At 43.5% G+C, this 22,344-nt stretch overlaps 1 non-coding gene across 1 annotated transcript; it reads right to left on the bottom strand.

Annotated features, from left to right (window-relative positions):
- Nucleotides 1-9,797: 9,797 nt before the first annotated feature.
- TRNAF-GAA (transfer RNA phenylalanine (anticodon GAA)) lies at nucleotides 9,798-9,870 on the bottom strand. Its single transcript has one exon. It is a non-coding gene; the product is annotated as a tRNA-Phe (tRNA).
- Nucleotides 9,871-22,344: the final 12,474 nt, after the last annotated feature.

The following is a 22,344-nucleotide window of genomic DNA, read 5'->3' as shown; positions in this document are numbered from 1 at the left end:
GGTGCAGCTGTTACCTACACCACCACCTTCTAGACATGCAGACAATTTTAGTTGTATGTATTTCTGAGGTTCAAGACCTATGGTCATGTTTGATGAAATGGTGTAACAGACCCAAGACAAATCATTACCATGAGACGAGCTGCAAAGGAACTTTAGGTTTGGGGCTTACATAAGGAGGAAGCGTTATAGCTGTGACTACTAGGGAAACGATATGGAGAAATGAAAAGGAAATGGTGTCTGTCTCTCCTCCAAGCCCAATAGAAAGGAACTCTGGCAGAACCTGAAGGGGATCTGTCAGAGAGGGGTGCTTCCAGACCCACCAGCAGCTCTCTAATACAAAACACAGCAACCCTCAGCACCTGAGGCCACTAATGCATCATGCCAGTGCCCATGAGTCCAAGAAGGAGATGAGAGAAATCTGGTACCAGAGGTACAATTGTGGTGCCTGGCAACCTGACACTTGTTTGTGAAAACACATGAATTACCCCACCAGGTATAGGTGAGATTCTTTCTGGTTGCTGAGGTCCTCAATTAATAGTTGGGGCAAAAAAGCCAGAAAACTCTAAGTTATTACCAATACCATGACCCCATCTATACCCTCAAGATGGCAGGGCATGGGGAATTGCAAATATACATTTATGATCAGTATTTTAAATGGCACAGCCCAGCCTAGGCTGCCCTCTTAAAGGGAAAACATGTCTTGCCACCCCACAGAGGCACTATGGAAAACTGAAGTCAACCCAGCTCCTCATCAGGCATCCCAAAGAGGTGTTAGCTGGAGATAGTATAACGCCAGGGAAAAGTTGGGCTATGCTTCTAAAAAGGTCTCAAGAACCAGCTCAGAAGCTGGTGAATACACAAAATCCTTCCACATCTAGAAAAAGTGAACCCTTTATTTAAGGACCAGTGGAGCAAAGTATATGCACAGAGATGTGACAGCTAACCAAGGGCCAGTGGCAGATACATTCTAGGATCCAGGATTAACAGGTCCAACCTTCAGGAACACCATGCACCAAAAGGCCTGGACCTGGTGACTTAACATTTGCACTGGACAGAATAATGTTCTGGGAGCCTCCGAGGGCTGTGATATCCAGCAGCTGCTCTGCAAAGAGGACCTCCCAAGCACACCTACCGAAGATCACGACACCTGCACAGAGAATAATGAACTGACAACTGATGATTTACGTAAAATGTTTATATTATTAAGACCTGTTTCTATTTGTATTGGACTTCACTTTCTTTATATCCCTCTGAACACAAAACCTTTATTTAGCTTTTAATCTCCGTTACACCTGGAAGGTTTTCTAAAACCTGTTTATCAAGAAAGTTATTCAAATCTTACATTTAAAAACAGCAGTCAAAACATTTTAGGTAACTTGAAAGATGGAAGGATTTTGATTGTTGTTAAGACATTTATTGAATATCACCATGTAATGTGTGACTATGATCCTAACTCACGGGTATATGAGTTCACCTGGGCTCATGCCCTGGCAGATCCTGGTCTCCAAAATGACTCAACTTGTCTGTTAGATTAAGACAAACCCACACTCTTTTTGGAACATGAACAAAGAGATACAGCTTTCTGCTGTCCTGTCCTGCTATGTGGAAGAAGGTTTCGAGTCCTTTTTCTTCCTCCTTTTTTCATTATGCAAATGAGAAATTTTTAAAAATACAGATCAACAAAAAAGAAAACACTGAAATCATCCATAATCTTAAATTAACCACACAACCTTTTTAGTCCTTCTAAAAGAGTTGCTTATTGTCAGATCAATAGATGTTAAGAAGCATTTCCTGAGAATCTAAAATGTTTCTGTCACAGGGCTATGTGATACAGGCCTAGAAAAGAAATAGGAACCTCAGTCTAGACCCCCAAAGAAGTTAATTCCCTGGATAGGGAATATAATAAAAACAAGTACAGCCAGGGACGATGACGCAGTGGTGACCACCACTGGGAGAATGAAAAGGGAGATGTGTCAATGTGCATTCAGCACCTGCTTTGGGCCCTCTGCTATGCATATGAATTGTGATCTTAAAGAGATAATAGCATAAAAGACCAGTGAAATGCAATAAGATGTAACCTGGATGGATATGTGGATATAGTGTGGAAGGCACAAAATGGAACTAAGCTTCCCTGGGGAGTGGGCAGGAGCCGATAGACTGCTTCCAGAAGGAAGAGAGCGGTGCGCTGGGAGCGCCTGCCTCCTGAGCACGCAGTAAGTGCCCGGCGAAATGCTGAGCACATTTCATAGATTATCTCGTTTAATTCTCACAATAGCCCTATAAAATAAGTGTTTTTCCTTTTCTCTGTTTTACAATGGGGAGCCTGAAACTGAGAAGGGTTATAGAATTTATGAACATTACCCAGCCGATAGGTGGAGTCAGAGCTCCAGTCCAGCAGCCTGCCTTGGGGCTGTGCTCTTGGCCACTCCCCCCACGCCTACACATGGCTGTGGCACCTTGGTGTCAGCCTTCTCTGCCTCCTGGTGGACCGCTGCAGACAAAAAAGCACATGGTTTTGGTGCACCATCCACCTCCCCTTCCCCCCTCCCCCCAATGTGACAGTTCAAGGCTATAAACTGCGGCCATGAGCTTCACCTCATATTCTTTAGTCAGGTTGGCTGAGGGGAACAGATGCTCCACTGCCTATCACGAATGCCACTGAGGACTCGAGATTTAAAAGAAATAAAGTTGCATTTAGGCTCTCCTCAAGTTGTTCTCTCTGCCTGTCGGCCTGGAATAAAAGGTCCTTTCTGAGGATTCCTGCCTTAACTGTGCCTCCTGCATATGGGGCTGCCTCCTGCACACCCCCTACCAGCAATCGAACCAGCAATCCAACCGACTGGGCCACACCGGCCAAGGCAAGGAAGAGAATTTGATTGCCCCTTGGCCTGCCTGCCAGATTTTCTTTACCTCACTCTCTTTGCCCTTCTTTTGTCCTGAGAGTCCACCCCCTCCAGCTATGCCAGCTCACAGGACCTCTTTCAGAGCACCACTACTGGGTAACACTTGGATTTCCTTGCTAGAACATGGAAACACTGCAGTAGCTCTCCCTGAGGTCAATGCCACCTTTTTTCAGGCGGTAGCATTTTGTCACAGGAAATGAGCACGCATTCAAAACCAAAAACGAAAGATGTGGCAGAATCACACGCCCAATGCATAGCACTGGGCTCTCTGGGAAGTCAAAATGGGGAGAGAGCAGTGTTAGCTTAAGCTGTGGGAAACGGTTTCAGGAGGAGACAAAACTTGAGAATTTTTAAAGTGGTGCAAATTGCTGAGATGCTTAAGAAAAAAGATGCAAAATGAATGGGCAACTGATTATTTTTATCTGAGCAATTTACAAACTTGACATAGGAAAATGCTTAAACGGAAAATGCTTTTATGCTGCTGTATACCTGTATTTCATTCTTATTTAATCAATAGCTGATGCTACTTAACAAATCAGGCCTCCATTTTTCAAAAGGAATAAAACCAAGTATTTCCATTAATAATTGTTCCTAGAATAAGAGATCAGACCATTCAAATTTAGATTCAGTTTATGGATTTAATATTAAAGTCGGCTACAGTCATATCTTTAGAATCCAATTCAATTAGAGAATGCAATCATTGATATTGGGTGAGTGTATCTCTGAGTACTTTACAGGATACTAAATGTGGTTTAAAAGTTCAGCTCAGGTTTATAATAGGTTAAGAAAAAAAGGCAAGAAACAAAGGCAAGTATGGTGCTATGTGAAAAGACGAAGCAATGTACATCTTTAGAAAAAAGCTTTAGGACAGTGTGCATAATAATGATACTATTTGTATAAACTGTCACATGTGCTTGTATATACAAAAATTCTTGACCGAAGAATACGCTAGAAGCTACTAACAATGGTCATCTCTGCAGAGGGTAACTAGGCACAGAGCTAAAACAGAAATGCACTTTTCATTGTATACCTCCTTCTCTGTTTAAATTTCTCACCCTGTATTTCAATGATCAATTCTAAAAAGGAAATTAAAAGTTTTTTAACATTTTCTCCAATCCCAACTCTTAAATGTGAGAATAGACTCCATGAGTTGAGAAAGAGGGATTGAGAAAGAATATAGGATGGGAAGAGAGAAAAGAAGCAGAAGTTGTGAATTAGATGCTGTGCTCTGGGAACGGAGCAAACCTCTGTTCACATTGTCCACATGTTTGAAAGACATTTTCCCTGGAAGTAGGCTCCCCAGTTAAGAGGCCACTGGAAAAGTAGAGTCAACAACTACAGAGACTTTGTGAAGACGAGAAAGACTATGGGAGGCTACAGATTTCAAGAAGAACCATACTAATGTGGAAGGAAGGGGGCTCAGCCCTGATTCTGCACATGGACCATTGCGCTGGAAGGTACTCCAGAGGCTGAACTCTGGATTTTAGGAAATAACCTGCCCTCACATTTGCCTTCACAGCAGGAAATGTATATAAGTATACAAATATTGTATTCGTTTTCTAGATAATTAAGGACTACTGTGTACCTATCAAAATTTCCTTCAGGTAATTTGAAACTTACATAAAACAGACTGGCAGGCTGCATGCCTCCCCTGTAACAGGGCACATCAGTGTCGTTTAAGTGTGTGCATTACTATGCAAGCACTTTAAACATTTAGTTAGGTCTTCACACTGACCAAGAATTCTTGGGCATTCCATCTTCTCATCCCTATTCTCTTCATTCAAGGTCCTCAAGAGTGGAATGGTGATTTTATTCTCTGAATTCTCACCACATACTGCTTTATGCTTCAAGTGTTCACCTCCACATGTTTCAGTTTGCCTGAAACTCTACTGAAGGACCCAGACTTTTACTTTTCTAACACTGAGTCCATCTTTAAGCAGACATTTGTTCTGAGAAAAGTACTTAGAAAAATAGTTTGCTTGCAAAGAAGTTTAACAAGGGAGTCCAAGTTTTAAAAAAACAAACAAACAAAAACTAGCTTAAAAACAAGAAACTCTGAAATAAATCCCCCAAAGCTCAAACATACCCACCTCTTTACACAAAATGAGGGATGCTACCAAGTTTACAGTTAGTAAGTTTATCCTGGGAAACAGCAATTTTGCCACAAGATTTTATCTACAAAGTCACCACACATCTTCAAACATTGATATTGAAACTGTCATGAATAAAATATCTTTGCTGCAGAGTCAATAACTTTCAGAAAAGGTTCATGGCTTCATTTATTATGAGGACTCTAATCCTCTGGAGGCTGTCTTGGTTTATCTCAGGATGCTGAGTGTTTTTGAAATCTTTTTTCTGACTAGAGTACGTGTTTGTGACATGCACACTAACCCATCAGAGAGGTGGGGAAAGACGCAGTATGGCTCCTAGTCATTCTTAATGTTAAGAGCTAATAGGACCCACCCAGCCACCCTTTTTAGGGTCTCTGCCAGGAATGTCCACACCCCATGCTATCCCAACCCCTTCTTTCCAGACCTGTCAGTGGCAACAACCCACAAAGAAACCACAAGTCAGTAGATTTTTTGGAAGTGTCTGAAGGGTGGCAGACTAAGCCAATCCAAACATGCTACTTTCACACAAGGATTATTTTGAGATGAATGCAATTGAGAAGAAGCAGATAAAAGAAAAGCTCTCTGCCCTCCCCCATTTATAAAAATGTTCCCCCTCCCCTCTCTATCAGGAAGAACCAGAAGTTAATCGCCAGAGACAACTCTAAGCCCTAATGAGCCCAGAGGTGGCACCAGAGGAATCTACTTAACAAACTTTACTAACCCTCATCTTCCATTAGTTCCCCCATTTATCTGCCTTCCCATAATTGGCCACCCTAGAAGCTCAAAGTCATTTTCCTTTGTCTTGTCACTTCTCTACAAATTTATTGGGTTTTGGTTAAGATTCTATACCAGCCCAAGTTCTAACCACCCCTTAGAGTTACTCATCACTGAATAACTCCCATATGCATGCATGCTGCATATGTTAATAAGCTTATTTGTTTTTCTCTTGTTAATCTGCCTTTTGTCAGTGTAATTTACAAGGCCCCAGCCAAGAACCTCAGAGGGTAGTGGGGAAAAGTGTCCTTCCACCCTTACATACCAAAGTTGGCTAGCAGTCCTCTTAAACACAGACAAATCAATTCAACAGCAATTCTCTAGATTACCCAATCTTGGCCAGCTGCTTTTTCTGTCACAAAAGTAGATAAAATATTTGATCACAATTCCTCTCTTTAGCTAACAGAAATTTCTCACGCCTTCATCTAAACCCACTTCTTCCTATAGCATCTTCCTAAAAATTATATACTCTTGAGAAACAATAATTTGAAGATAATATTCAAGTTACCCTTTAGTTTCTTTTGTCTTAGCAAATCTATTTCATATCCATTTTTTTATTCAGTTATAAAATAATTCTCCTCTTCCTTAATCATGGTTTTGTTCTTTGTTAACCCTTTCCTCCCAAGTTGAGTTAATCAAAGTGAACAAAATGCTCTAACATGGATCTCACTAACAACATATAAAAGAACTGCTACTTTATTTTTATGGCTAATGCTCCATTTTAATACATCTCAGAATTATGCTGGCTTTTCACAACAGCACACCTATGTAGCATTTTTTAAATTTATATTCATCTATGCCACCTACCTCAAAGGGTTATTAACAGGTTTGATGTGAAAAATGCTCATTAGACTGCCTGGCACACAGACAACACTCCAGACATGGTGACTCTGGTTAGTCTTGATACTTTAAACGAGAGTCAATGAAGTATGGAGGGCAAGAGGTTGCTCAAAATGCACTGTGGAACATATTTAGGTAGTGAATGGTCAAATATTTGACTATTATTTAAGACAACTGCTTTAAGACAACTCTTTATATGAAAACTGGAATTTATGGAACTAGTGTGTGACTCAGGTGTCTGCTATGAAGAAGACCTTTGCCTCTGCTCCAACTGTCCTGTTTGCTTCCCTGGGTGTTTGCTGGCCCTCTCCCAAACATTACATCTGGCAGCTAGGGACCACAAACAATCCTTCAAGATTTTCAGTTAGGTAAGTGAACTACACTTAAACGAGGTAATCCATCCTGACACCACATATGAAGGATGATTGTGCAGGATCCATATATTTCTGGAATCTGAGGCAAATCCAAACAGGAGTTGTATTTCTGACCGAGGCAGAACATCAGATAAATCGGAGATATGACAAATAATATAACTTGAAACTAAACAACTATAAACCACTATGCATTTAAAAGAGTAGAAGTATGACCCAAGGTTAATAAAATGAGCATTAATGTCTGTACACAAAAGACCCCAATTAATTACTAAGTGCTCATCTAGTTTTATTGTGTGTAACAATTGTAACAGCTTCACTATATCATAATCCTGACCTAAAATGAAAATAGTATCCATGATTAAGAAATAATTCGTCATTTAGCAGCATGCTTGTGAGTCAACTTTGAAATCTGTCAGATGAGCCAGATGTCCCAGATTTCTTTCTAAAACATACCAAGGAAATTTGAGAAGATGCCTTCCCCCTCAAGCCCTGGAAAAATGGTCTGAACCAAGGAGACATTCACGTTTTTGCTGATAACAGAGCGCTGGGCTGAGCACTAACTCATAAATGCTTCATGTTAGTCCTGTTCTTTCCATTGAAAGCATTTCTTTTCTAAAGTAAGGGCTGACTCCACACTTCCACTCTTCACCCTTCACCTCCTCCTCACTCATAAAGAGCTATCCCAGAGTTGCCTGGCATCTGGGGAGTTCCTAGGAGACAACTCAAGCTCAGTCTTTCTCAGCCTTCACTCCTGGGAAGTGACATCAGGTCACTTCACGTTTCAGTGAAAGGCAAGAAAAATGATCAGATTACCTCTTTACACTTTATTTCTTAAGGTAAAAAAATTATACATACATATTATATATATAATTATTTTTTAAATTATGTGTATATATACATTTTTAAAAAATGCTGCCTACCTTCTTTTTGATCATTCCTCCCTCCCACAAAGCCAACAAGCCGTTTACAACCACCCCCCAGTGGAAGCAGGCCTGCCCTCTTCCTGCTTCTGACCTCCCCTATACGACATGTTCCTACTCCAGTAGCAAATACATGGTGTTATTGCATCTGCCCCACAGGGTAGTCAGGCCTCAGATTGTCTGAAATCTCTCCCTTCCAGCATCTACACCATTCGCCTTCCGTTTAAACACACGGACAGCTGGTTGCTCCTGCTTGGTCTTTCCCTATCCAAGGAATCTTCCTCTGAGGGCCCAGTCAAGGCCTACTTGCCCATAGAGCCTTTTCTGATTAACCAGCAAAAGCTTTTAGTTTCCTCCTACAATTCCCTCCACTTTTATGCACATGTCTTAACCAAACATCCCAACACATACTGTACCCATGCACCGTAACATTTAGGAGGCGACCGTTGTCAGACGGCTGACATATATTCAATCCTTGCAATCCGACAAGAGCTGTCAGATGTAAAATGACGATAATGATACCTACTTCATAAGGTAATTATGAAGGTCAGATAACGCCTGACACCTTGTGGGAGGTCAATTTATTAATGTCCAATTGATGAATGAATTAATAGCCTGAGAGCGCACGGTACTTCATAACGATGAGCTGCCTTTCCCTCTCAAACCAACAGAACCAGAAGATAGACGAGGCCGCATGTATACACCCAACAAGTGACTGCCTTTATCTGCAGGCCAGCAGCTCAGCCCCGCTGCACTGTATATCCCATCTTCTAGCGACTCCAACAGATTAAAAGGTCCTCCTCCTGAAATCCAGCCGCATCCTGCCTCTTCCAGCCCTGGCCCTGGCCCAGCTAAGGGAGCCCCAGCCGCCCAGCCCGGCCTGGGAGGAGCGGGACCCGGGGTGCGGCAGGCGGTGCCCCTGCACACCCCTCCCCCCTGAATGACTGAAAGCAACAGTTATTTAAGAAACATTAATTTCGAGCACATGTCAAAGTTTAACTTCAGACTCGCAGAACAAAAGACACTAAACGGGAAAGTGTGTTCCCAAAAAGTCTTAGTAAAGGGCTCTTTTAGAGAGAAAGGGCTATCTAGATGAACAGGTCTCAGACTTGCGTTGCTCCCGGACGTCCCCGCGAGGGCTGGTCCAACCCCTAGAGCTGGAAACAGTTTCTGATCCCTTAGGTCGGAGGCGGGCCCGGAACACGCATTTCTCACGAGTTCCCAGGTGACCACGGGGATGCTGGGCCGCGGGCCGCACTTTGAGAAACACTGGTCTAGACTCCACATAAAATTGTCTAGCCGCAAGTCTGATTACTTTTACAGAGCTGTAAAGCTGCCACGCCTTGATCCACTGGGCACGTTACTCCGGTTCTGCCGCTCCGGCTACCCTGCCCGCGCCTCGAACCGCAAACTCGGGCCGCCCGGTTCCCTGCGCCGGCTGGGCAGCGGGGAGAGGTCTGACTGAGCAGGGGGTCTTGCTTTCCAAGTTGGAGTGCCCTGGGGAGGGAAAGTTGGGATCGTTCCCCGAGCAGATCCCCTCCGTTCTCGCACCAGCCCTCAGTGCGGCGCGGCCCCGGCTGCCCGCGCGCCGAACACGTGCACGGGCCGCGCGCCCGCCGAGGGCCGCGCCGCGGTGTCGGGAGCTCGGCTCCGTCGGCCCCGGTCCGCACCGCGCACGCGCAGCAACTCCCGCGACTCGCGCCGGAAATGGCGGCGCCGAGTGGCTGCTCCTCCAGGGGTGACCGAGGCTGGACGTTTCCTCTTGTCTCTCACCTTTCAAGTTCCACTTTGTACCTGAGCTGGCATTAATTACTCCTGACGGGGGGTCCTTCGAAATCTGAATCCCTTCGAATAAAAAAGTAAAGAAAGCGGCTCTGCCGAAACCCGGGATCGAACCAGGGACCTTTAGATCTTCAGTCTAACGCTCTCCCAACTGAGCTATTTCGGCTCCTTCCGCTCTGCCCTGACAGCCTGACATTACTGCACTCCGCGTCCTTCCGCCCCGTCTCTTTCCGATAATTGCGGCGTTTCTTCTTTGTCACAGAACATTGTTCCGCCCGCATTCTTGCGCCCCGCTTTTCGCGAGCCCGGGCTAGCTGCGGCGCGCACCTGACGTACCTTCTTCCACGCCGCCCGGCTCTCCGCCTTCATTTTCCCCGGGGATCCTGGACGCGCCCGTGCGGCTGCTGCTTCGGGGGTCGGGCGGCGCTGGGTCCCAGCGGAGGGGGCGCGGGGGCGCCGCCGGGTGAGACCCGCCCCCTCGGCCCCGCAGCGCCCCCGCTCCTGGGGAGGCGGGTGCGGTCCTCCCGGGCCTGGTCCGCGCCGTCGGGAGCCCGGCGGTCCCCTCGGCCAACCCGCCCCTGCCCGTGACCACACGCACTTTGTCACCACTGGGACCAGCGCGAGGACCAGGTCCCGGAGGCAGGGTTGCCGCCGCCCCGTGGCCCTGGCCCTCGAAATGCCCCTGAACTCGCCAGCGCTGTGCACGGCCCCCGGCGCTCGCGGGGCCCGGGAGGAGCGGGCGCGCCCATCGCGCGACCACCCGCTGGCAGGCAGCGCTGCGCCGGGCGCCTCTGCAAGGCCCGGGCGCCCCGCTTTCCCCTCAACGAACCCGCAATTCTCCGCAGCCAGGGGCGGGTATCGCACCGCGTTTTTAGCTCCCGTTTAGAGCTTTGCGTTAACGCTGAGGCTTCACCACCAATTCTTCAGGATGGGCGCATGCATGCACTCAAGGGGGGGATTGAATATTTGAAAGTGTTTGCAATCACTAAGGCGGAGAGTCGCTCTCTGAGTTCCTTTGTTGTGTCAAATCCAAGTAACAGAAGAGCTGGAGATTTCCGAGAAGACATTGGCTGAGGAGGGGGATGGATATTGACCTGGGAAGGCTTAGGGGGCTTGGAGTGAAAGGCGAAATTTGAGGCACCTGCCTTGTGTGGGTCATCCATAAAGAAAGACATAAGAAAAAAGGACTTTTACAGGCTTTCTTGTGGGTCGTGGATGTAGCTACCTTTCACATTCTCTTCCAAGCAGCGCAGGAGACTTGACCCTGGGTGACTAGGGAAGCGGCAGGTAAACTTGGACGGGTTGGGGTGGGGGCAAGGGGAGAAGAAGGGGCCCAGGGCCTGAGGGGAACCAGAGCAGAAAGGGTAGGAGGGAAGAGATGGAAGAATACGACCAAGAAACGTCATGCTTCACAACCTAATGTGATAGCATCCTTTGGCCCATTACAGGATAATAGAAACTACGTTGTAATAGTGACCACTCCTCGGGTGAAGGTGGATTTCAGGATGTGAGTGTTGTGATGTCTGTCTTGGCTTAACTGGGTGGCCACACCCCCTGGTTTGCCCAGAGCCGTCCTTGTTTCCATCTGTTGTCTCAGAATTCTGTCATGGTCATACCTTTTCACTCTTAAAAATATCCTAGAATGGCTGGAACCAATGTATAAACTGTGAAACAGAGCCACAGTTTGATGCTACATAATGAACTCTACCAGTTTCACCATTAGTGAAAAGATTTTTAACATCAGCTCAATATTTGTTGTTGCTGTTTTACAAAGGAGATTTTTCCCCGGCTTCGTGTCGTAATTCCCAAATTGCGCAGCCGGGTGCCATGGGGTGCTGCAGTGCTGCACAGTTACATTTTTGAGGGAAGTGTAGTGATGTTGAACAGCTGTGGGACACTGCCCAGACAACTAGGTAGCTCACGGTTTCAGCCATAGATCGATCACTCTACATTTCTTTCAGGGACATTATCTCTTTGGGAAGCTACGTTTTCAGCAGTTACGATAAAAAGCAATTGCCCACGAAAATAAATAATAAAGAAAATAAGAGTTTGCTTCCAAGGCTTGAGAAATTGTGCATGACCCAACGAGTACACACATCCCATTGGTAAGCAATGATGAGTGTTTATAAATGAAATAAAAATAGAAGTTTTCTTTCAATTATATGTATAATTATTTCCAAACAGTTACAAAGTTGTTGGACATGAATACTTAATAAGTTGTTTGGGCCTGAGCACTTAATAAAAGAAACTGTTCAGTATTTACTTTGGCCTGGGGCATTGGAAAAGATTATTGAGTCACTAAGCATTAGTAACAGAGAAGTTTGAAAACCTCTAGCTTAGTGTCTTAGTGTTGACGACAGGAATGAAAACTATTACTGAGCTTGGGAGAAAATCTGGCTTTGCTCAGCACGATTGCAGAGGCAAGAAGAACCATCAGAACCTCCACAGAGCCCCTGTGCCAAGGGCTACAGTAAAGTGAAAATCTGCACATATGTCACAGTGAGAGACAGATGATTAAAAAAAAAAAAAAAAGTTGGCATTCAAATGAGGGGAAGGATGTTGGAGGAGACTCCATGTTGAAAAGAAGTTTTACGTAGGCTGCGAATTAGCCCATGGATTTCAGCCAACTCTAGTCTAATTACCTATGATAACTATGAAAACTAATTATGAGAAGAACTGAGAATAAAACAACTAAAGAGAATGTGTTGTATATAGTTACATCATCTAATAAATTTTTGAACTGCTGTCAACCGGTAGTCTGTCCTTACCTTCGCTTCTGGGACCCCACAGCACACAGAAAATAACATTATTTTTATCTGCCTCTGATTTTAATCACTATTTTTCAAGTGTTTAAAAAAATATGAGAACATATCAAAAGGACACAGGAGCCAGTTTGAAGGGGCTCCCAGTAGCCAAATCTGGGACAATCTGAGTATCAAAATAAATAAGGAGAGCCCTAGCTGTTTTGGCTCAGTGGCTAGAGCATCAGCCTGCAGACTGAAGGGTCCTGGGTTTGATTTTGGCCTAAGGGCACATACCTGAGTTCCAGGCTCCATCTCCGGCCCAGGTAGGGAGGCAACTAATCGATGTGTCTCTCTCACATTGGTGTTTCTCTCTCTCTCTCTCCCCTTTCCACTCTCCCTGAAAAGCAATGGAAAAAATATCCTCAAGTGAGGATAAATAAATAAATAAGAGTAATAGCTTATTAACTCCTTGAATCAAATAAAAATCCAGGAGTATAATAACAGAGGGAGAGGGACATTGAGGATCCTGGCTTACAGGTGAATGAATGACTTGCACCCACTGATAAATGTGAAGGGCATGGTGGCATCGGAAATCATCATTTTCCAAGCATCAGAGTAAAGACTGGTTCAGTCAAGAATCAACAATGGGTGATTGAGGGGAAAGCTATATGATGGGCAGGATGGTTACATGGTCTCAAAGTGTTTCTCCACAGATTGCTTAATAGTTGAAAGGGGGAAATAGAATCCATACAGCGGAGAAACTGGACAATGCCTTGATCTGGTCATCAAGATTAACATCACCAATGAAGGACATTCAGACATCGTGTGACTCCTAATGTGATTCCCTGGAAAGAACACAATCTTGTCACATATATAATGGTCCAGCCAGGGATGCTGAATTTAATCAGGAGGCAACACTATACAATACAAAATAAAGGTCATTCTAGTAAATGATTGGACTGTATTTTCAAAACCATTAAGGTCATAAAAGCAAAGAGCTGAGGAACTGTTTCAGGTGGAAGGAGACTAAGAAGACATGACCACTAAATGCAATATGTGATCCTGGACTGGTTCGTATTGGGGAGGGTAAATGCTTTAAAGAGGATTATTGGGTCATTTAAAGAAATTGGAATATGGGCTGTAGATTACATAAAAGTGTCATGTCAGTGTTAAATTTCCTGAAGCTGGCAACCGTAGTTAGGTAAGAAAAAATCCTTGTTTTTAGGGAATATATACTGAAGTTTTCAGGGACATAGAGATATAACTGCAATCTGCTCTCCAATGGTTCAGAAAAATAAAATAGTATGTGTGCAAATACACACACTGAGAGACAGAGAAAAAGAGAATATGAAAATGTAAATGGGGGAAAAGTATCAAAGTTGGTAATCTGGGTAAAAGATATATGGGACTTCCTGTACCATTTTGTAACTTTTATGGAAATTGGAGAGTCAGAATTTAAAAAAAAATTTTTTTAAGTTTGATATTCTTCTAGTCAGTCAATTTCAGGTGAAATCAAAGAAATGCTACTAATGGAAAAGAACTTTGGGTTTATTTAGCCTCACCCACAAATTTTACACATCAGGAAACTGAACCTAGAGATGCTATAAACAACTTGCTCAAGGTTACTCTCTTGCTTAAGATTGGCATGGGCTGCCATAACAAACCACCATAAATGTTTGGAGGTTGGAAGGATGGTGCTTCAAGAACAGAAATTTCTCTTCTCACAGTTTGGAGCCTGGGAAGTTCAAGTTCGAGATGCCTGCCAATTAGGTTCCTCGTGAGAGATCTTTTCCTGGCTTGCACATGACTCTTTTCACCTGTGTGTTCACACGGACCTTTCCTTGGTGCATGTACGTGGAGAGATCTCTCTTCTTCTTATAAAGCCACCAATCCTGTTGGATTAGAACCCTATCACTATGACCTCCTTAATCTTAATTACCTCTTAAAGGTCTATCTCCAAATACAATCATTTTGGGGGGTAGGACTTTAATATATGAATTTGGGGTAAGGGGGAAACAATTCCATCCATACGAGTTACACAATTAATTTAGTGCAGAACTGACTGCTGACCTATAGAACATATTTTTAGCTTGTCCCAAATACTCCCAATATGTATGTTTTCAAGGAAGAACCTTATTTTAATTAAATTGGCTTGAGAGTCCAAATCCTCAACTGGAATCTGGTGTTGAGGCTCAGCTTTTCCTTGTAGATGTATTTTTATGGGCATGTCTATGCATTTTGAAGTTCTCTGTGTATAGAAAATAATACTTTTACTTGGTGGATATAAAGTGATTTCTCCAAAGTTATATATTAAAGTTATAACTTAGGGGATAAGTATAAAAAAGTTAATAGATTCCAAAATCATCAGTGTACTGAATTGATCCAAAAGAAGTTAATTTATTTAACGCCATTAAACCACAAGTCAATAAAGACCTTATTGTTTTTTGTTGAATCACATACATCAATATAAAGCCTCTAGGTACACTTACCTGGCCAGAAACAATTAAGTAAATTATACTCAAGAACAACCTACCGAGGTTTTCATATGCTCTAATCCAATCCTCCCACGTCCATCAAGCAAATGCCTAACTAATCATGTGGATTCTGCACAATGGCCTAAAGGCCAAAAAACTTGGAATCCAGAGCTTGAGTTTCAGAGGCTTGCATACTTTGTAAATAATTGTCAGCTTAATTACTTGTCTCTCCTTTTTTTAATGAAGTGGGCCAGCCTCCCAACTGCATCCCTGCCCATCTCCCCACTCCACCCATATCCAGCAATGAAAGGATTATTATTATTATTAGCTCGATTATTCACCCAAAGAAATAGGACAAAATAAATTTAATACAGGAGTTTTCCAAATCTTTGATAATTTTTTTTAATTCAAGAAACAAGAAATAGTCTCTTTTTTTCTCAGGTAAAGATGCACAAGATAGTGTTCAATGACCAGAGGCTCAGAAAAGGAGGCCAGGACACAGAAGCACCTGTGCTATTTGCCCTGAGTCCCCTCCACCGGCCCAGGAGCCTGGCACTCTTGCCTCCCCGCTGCTTCCATCCACTTTCCTAGTCCTGTTCTTTTGTGCTCTCACACCAGCTCCAGGTCTCACCTGGCCCATTCCTGACCCACGTCACTCTCACTCAGGAGCCTTGGCAACAGCAGCCAGCTCTTCTGTGCCACTCCTCCCTTCTTCCTTGCACACAGGCAGAGTCGCCCTGGAGGACATTAGTAAGTGGGCGGGATGGGGGGAGGGGGGAGTGGAGCTTTCCTGCTCCGTGTGTCAGGACTCAGGCAGGACTCTGCAGTGTGAGACGGAGCCTGTCAGCCTTTCCTCCTCGGGCTTGCAGCTGGAGCAGTCGGGGCCCATTCCTGCGGCTTTGCTAAATTAGCAGGACAGAAAGCAGGGCCCTGACCCCACATTCCACCACTCCACCATGCAGCCCATTCCCACCAATGCCAACTGGAAAGGTTGACCACACCAGTTTCCCCAACTGCACGGGCTGCCCATGATCCAGAAGGGGCCGCAGCTGCACCCCGTCCTACGTTTTCGCAGCATTGGCAGCCCAGGGGCCAGTTCTCCCCTGAAGGGTGGGCAGGAACCCATCGCATCACTGACAAAAAGACATAACCCAAAGTTGATGTGTGGCCCCTTATGGGATCCTGCTATAGATTTCTTTAAGTTATAAATAAGAGGCCCTTGGGGCTACAGGGGAGGAAAATAAGTTTTCTCCCTGCCCGTCTTAGGTTCCCTGGCTGGGGCCCTGTAAATTAGACTGACAAAAACGAGAGAAAACAGGAGAAAAACAAGCAGAAGTTTATTAACCTGTGCCTTGCACGTACACGTGGAAGTTCTCAGTGATGAGTGACTCAACGGGGTGGTGAGAACTTGGGCTGATATGGCATCTTACAAAAGAAAAATAAATTTGTAGACAAAGGAAAGTGATTAAGGTTCTAGGGTGTCGAAATGCGGGCAGGTAAACATATGGAGACACTAATGGTAGATGGGGCTAAGCTAGGAAAGTTTGTTACGTGGGTTCCTCTGGTGCCTCTGGAGGGGATCAGGGTGTATGGTTGTCTTTGGTGATTAACTTCTGTCCTTCCTGGTTAGAGAGGGGAGGGGGGAACCTTTACAAACTTATCTTCTGCTTTTAGGCAAATAGGGGAGGGAGGGCAGAGAGCTTTTCTTGTATCTTGTCAATTGCCTTCAGCTCAAAATAATGTTATGCCAAAGTGGCATGTTTGGGGGGGGCATATTCTTCTAACTTTCAGGGAAATATAGAGAAATTTAAATATGTATATTAGGAAATGACTACCAGTTTTCTTAAGTATGAAAATGGTATTATAATTATGCAGGAGAATACTATGGATTTTAGGATATTTATGCTGAAGAATTTAGTGTTGAGGTGTCATGTCTACAGCTTACTTTTAAGTATCTCAAACCTATATACATGTATGAATAAAATTAATATAGCAAAATATTAACAACTGTCAAATCTACGTGGAGAAATATACCTTTAAATTTTTCTGTTTTAAGTTTTTCATAATAAATTTTGAGAAATGATACTAGTCTTATGTTACAGATCCAAGAAACTTCTGGATTTCAATGCTACTTTTCACTAAGTGGCAAAGAACTTTGTGTCTTATTCATGGGCTTTCAGGCATCAGAACATGCACAGGAACATATTTTGTGAGAACAGAGAGGTTCTTCACCAAAGCCAGGATCAGGCTAAATGGCCACTTCGCCCCTCTATGGCTAAAGTTTGTCCTGCATGTACCAGGACCATTTTTTTTGGAATAAAAAAGTCAGGATGTGTGGTCTGACAGGAATATTTTTCCTCACTTCTGTTTTTACTCACATGAAGGCCTTACAAAGGCATAAGATCAAAATATGTACAGATATGATTTTTTTGTTTAATATATCATGAAGCACACTTATTGAAAAATAACACAATTAAATAAAATGATACGGTTTCAAGATCTGGAACACAATTTCCATACCTTGTAGTCAACTCCAGTGCGACGTACAGAAAAACCTTTTTTTAACTTTACAAGGTCAACTTAATCTATCATGACATATGTTCGGGATAAAAATGTCTTCCTTGTCTTTTATTCTTAACTTTTAATTTCCTTCTTGAATCAGGCTTTCAGTTTTGACCTTCACAATTACTAAGGAAAATCAGATTGCAGTAATTAGAATATTGCAGAAACACCATCTAAAACTAGGATTTGATTAGTCCATTAACCTAAGCAACCACAATTTCAACTCCTGAGAATTTTAAACTGATTTAATTTTAGCTATGTGGCACCCTATTTTTCTTTTAATGATAGCTGAAATATTTGTAGAGTAAGTCAGAGGTAGCATATTTATTTAGAATGTTACAAGGGCAAAAAGAAAACCTGCAGAGTAGCAGATTAATCTTAGGGAAACGTGTGTTTTCTAAATATTAACACAGGGAATTGGCACTTGATATGTAACATCCAAATAAGCTATAATGTACGTTTTACTGTGGAGGCTTTTTTCTGAGCAAAGAAAAATTGCTTTATATTTTCCACTAAGTTTATTCGATTAAAAAATGTGAAGGGCAGAATGGCAGAACCATTCATCAAAGTTTTTAAATTTTCTAGAAATAGAAATCTGTTTCTCAAGGGCTTGTTTGGCCTATTTTATGTAATATTTCTCATCCCTGTAATTTTTATTCAGCATTTTAACCTGGAAATGTGCTTTCCCTCTTCTTTTACCCCTATTGTTATTACTCACCACTATGTTCATTAGGTGAGCAATGTTTCCATTCTGAGTCAAGTAAATAATAAGGGATTAAGCAAAGTGCAGAACTGTTTAGAACAGGCATTTTATCGAAAGGTTTTCCAGCAGTTTCAAGCCAGAAGAGGGAAACCGTGAATTAAAATTGCTTCTTTTGCTTCTCAAAATTGACCTAATTAAGTCAAAATGATAAAAAGGGTCTTCCTACTTTTGTTTTTTTATTGTTTTTTAATCAAATTTATCGGGGTGACATTGGTTAATAAAATTATATTGGTTTTAGGTGTACAATTTTATAATACATCATCTGTATATTGTACTGTGTGTTCAGCACCCCAAGTCATATCTCTTTCCATCACCATTTATCTCCCCTTTCCCTCCTTTCCCCTCTCCTGCCTCCCCCCACCCCCATCTACTTTCTGAATGTAGGATAGAAAGGTTACATTGGTAAACAGAGTATTTTCCATCATTGGGTAAAGCTTGTCTAGAGTGTGTCAGTTAAAGCATAGTGAACTTTGCCCGGCCGGGTGTGGCTCAGCGGTTGAGCGTTGACCTAGGATCCAGGCGATCAGGGTTCGATTCCCAGTCAGGGCACATGCCCAGGTTGTGGGGCTGCAGCCGATCAATGACTCTCTCATCATTGATGTTTCTATCTCTCTCTTCCTGTCCTTTCCTCTCCCTGAAGTCAATAAAGATATATTAAAAAAAAAAGCATAGTGAACTTAGCTACAAACACAACAGTATTAGAAACACTGACTATGAAAGCTAAGAAAAGATCAAAGAACAATTATTCAAAGAAGTTTCTACAAAGAAGCAGGAAAGTGAGGATTAAAGATCAGTTCTTCTAAACAACAAAACATTAGTGAAATCAGTAGCAAGCCTAAGGCTTATGAAGCTGGCTTACCTCTTCCTTATAGTGTGAGGTTCAAGGGAGAAAGTATGTTTTATGTGGTCAGTGGTGTGTGAAAAGGCATGGGGTTCTGCCTGGGGTGGGGTGGAAGAGCAGATGTGTGTGTGGAAAGAGGCAGAGAGAAACAGAGAGGCAAAGAGACTGTGACAAAGAATCTGCTCCTTTAAAACCCCACAAGCAAATAGAGGTGCTGAGTGAGTCCTGGGATACAGAGATGATTACACTCCCAGGAGCAACAAGTCTAGTGGGACACACAAACCTATAAACAAATGAATCAAACAAGAAAAATGTGATGGTAATACAGAGGGCAGAATCTCAGGAGCTGCAGGTGAGGCCAACTTTGGTGAATAGGTGGTGTTTGGGTTGGGTTTTGAAGGTTGACCAGTTCTTCAGACAGAGAAGAGAAAGGTGCCTTCAAAGGGCACGGAAGGGCCAGGCATCCTGAGGCCGGGTGCCCATGCGTGAGGGCAGCCGAGGATGGAGCCGAAAGGAAGCAAGGAGCCTCGTTACGGTAAATCTTTGGAGTTTGAAGCATTAGGCAACAGGAAACCAAAATATATTTTCTACGTCAGGGATCGGTTTGATTTATAAAAATACACGTCTGTGGAAGCATAAAGGAAAGGATTGAGTGGAGAGGGTCTGGAGGCAGGGAAACCAGCTGGAGAGTGTCATAAGTTCTAAGGCAGTGGCAGTAAGAGCTGGAGAGACACCAGAATTCAGAGTGGTTAAGGAGGAATTGCAGGACTTAGTAACTAGACATGGGCAGGGGGAGAAAGAAGTCAACGACGGCATCGAAGCTGCTGGCTTTGGAAAGGGTGGGCAATGATGCCCTTTCTCAGGACTGAGCATACAGGAAGCAAACTAATTTGGGGCTGTGGAGGAGATAAATTCTGTTACAAATCTGTAACAGTTGAGGTATCTTCTAGAATCCAGGTGGGTGCTCCAAAAGTTGCTCTGGGTTTAAAATACAGGGGGTGGGGGGTGGGGGGGAGAATGTAAGAGCTGGGAAAAATGAAATGTGGGCATCATGGTCATCATGAAGTTGAAGGTTGAGGGTATCGTGAGTGCATGAATGAGGCTCAGGGAGGAATGCTGGGAACGCCATCGCTTAGGGCAGTGATTTGAAACCAGGGCGATTTTGCTCCCCAGGGGACATTTGGCCAAGTCTGGAGGCATTTTTGATTGTCACTACGTGCAGGAGGGTGGGGCGTGGGCACCAGGGATGCTGGTAAACCTCCTACCATCTACAGTGCACAGGGCAGCACCCATAACCAAGAATTAGCCAGCCTGAAATGGTCAATTTAGGGAACAGGCAGAATAAGCAGCCAGCAAGGAGGGGGGGCGTGAGACAGGAGAGCGTGGCGCTGCTGAAGGCAAGGGAAGCAAGCGTTTAACAAAGGCGGCGTGAACAGGGCCAAATGCCGCTGAGGTGAGGAAGAAAACTGGCCTTTGCTTTCACGTTTAGGAGGTTGTGAGTGACAGTGGTGAAAACAAGTCGGGTTATGCAAGGTGCTGAGGGATCAGGAGGTAGGACATGGGGGCACTAAATGGAGACGTTCTCTGAAGTACTTGTTGGTAAATAGATGGAGAAGAGAAGAGGTAAGAAATAATTTTGTGTTTAGGGCGAGACCCGTTTCCTTTATTATTTCCTGTGAAATAAAAATAAAACCTAACATTTAATGAACATGTATTATATATGTATCAGGCACTGTCTGAATGTTTTACGTGCATTGCTTTATTTAAAATTCACAATAACTACTATTTCTGTTTTACAAAGGAGGATATTGAGCCCCATATGGGGAACTGTGACTATCACGAGGCAGGGAGTGGTGAACCAGGCTTTGAACTTGAAGTGCTGGGAGGCTCTCATAAGCTTGAGGTGTCTCACAGTTGCCCTTTGCAGATACTGCTACTGCCCAGCCCGATGGCCCAAAGGCAGTCTCCAAAGTCCGAGAAACTGGTCACAGTAGTTTTACAATGCCGACTAACCCTGGTCCTCACTTTTTATTCATTCCCAGCAGGAGGCTAACAAAATAAGACTAGGTCACTCCAGCTCTTCATTAGAGCTTCAGAAAGGTAGGTTTATACTCCCTGAAGAACTCCCAATTGTAGGATTCCATGTGACCAATTCCTTGCTCAGTCCTTCCAAGCAGAAGGCAGCTTGGCAGGAAGTCTGTATGGATATGGTTGTCACGTACTCGCCTTAGATGATCCTTTTCTGGAATCTCCTCAGTTAGGGAATGGTGCAAATCCATAGGACTGAGGGATCTAGGGATCTAGGATCCCTCACCAGAGCTTGTGCTCACCAGAGCTTGAGCACATTTGCTTAGGGCATTAGTCAAGAATTTTCAAAGGGGAGCACCAGTTTTCACATTTGCCCTGGCCCAGCAAACATGACTCCAGCACTCAGGGTGTTTTGTTTTTTGCCATTGCATCATTTCACCTCCTTCTACAATAGTAGGAGAATAGACTGAGAATGAATTCAACGACTTAACACTGTGAAAAAAAATTGAAAGCTCCTTCCCTGTGGCATATAAAAGGCAGCTAAGCAGGAATGAATGAAAGCATTGCTTTGTTTATTCAAAAGAATGTCACAACTGTAAACCTACTTTTTCCTACATATTACTGTAGATCTCGAAACCTGCCCACCAGCTTGAGCTTGGATCTCTGCAGGAGCTCAATCTTGCTTCCCAATAAACTCAAAAATGTAATCCTGCTGTTAATAAAAATGGCAAAAGATCTAACATGTAAAAACATTCATGATATATTCTAAGTGAAAAAAAGCAGACTCTAAAACAGTATATACATTATAACCCCATATTTGGTTTTCAAAAACATATATATATAAACATATATATATATCTATATATATTCCAAGAAATTAAATGAAGAACATCCATCTAAATAACAACAGGGGTTATCGTCCAATGGTAGATCACGGGTGGGTGTTTTTTTAATCCTCACCTGGGGATATTTTTTCCATTGCTTTTCAGAGAGTGCCAGGGAGAGAGAGAGGGGGAGTGAGAAATATCAATTTGACAGTGACACATCAATTGGTCACCTCGCACATGAGCCCTGACCAGGGCCAGGGATTGAGCGTGCAACCAAGGTGCATGCCCTTGGCCAGAATTGCTCTAACCACTGAGCCAAACCGGCCAGGGCTGATTTTCTTTTTTTAATTGATTTAGTTTTCCAAGCTTTCTGCAATGAGCAGACAGTCTTTTTGAAATCA

Source organism: Miniopterus natalensis, chromosome 2 (genome assembly GCF_054644295.1).
Source record: "Miniopterus natalensis isolate mMinNat1 chromosome 2, mMinNat1.hap1, whole genome shotgun sequence".
NCBI classification, from domain to species: Eukaryota; Metazoa; Chordata; class Mammalia; order Chiroptera; family Miniopteridae; genus Miniopterus; species Miniopterus natalensis.
The sequence above is the reverse complement of the archived record's forward strand: the minus strand, read 5'-3'. Positions and strand labels throughout refer to the sequence as shown.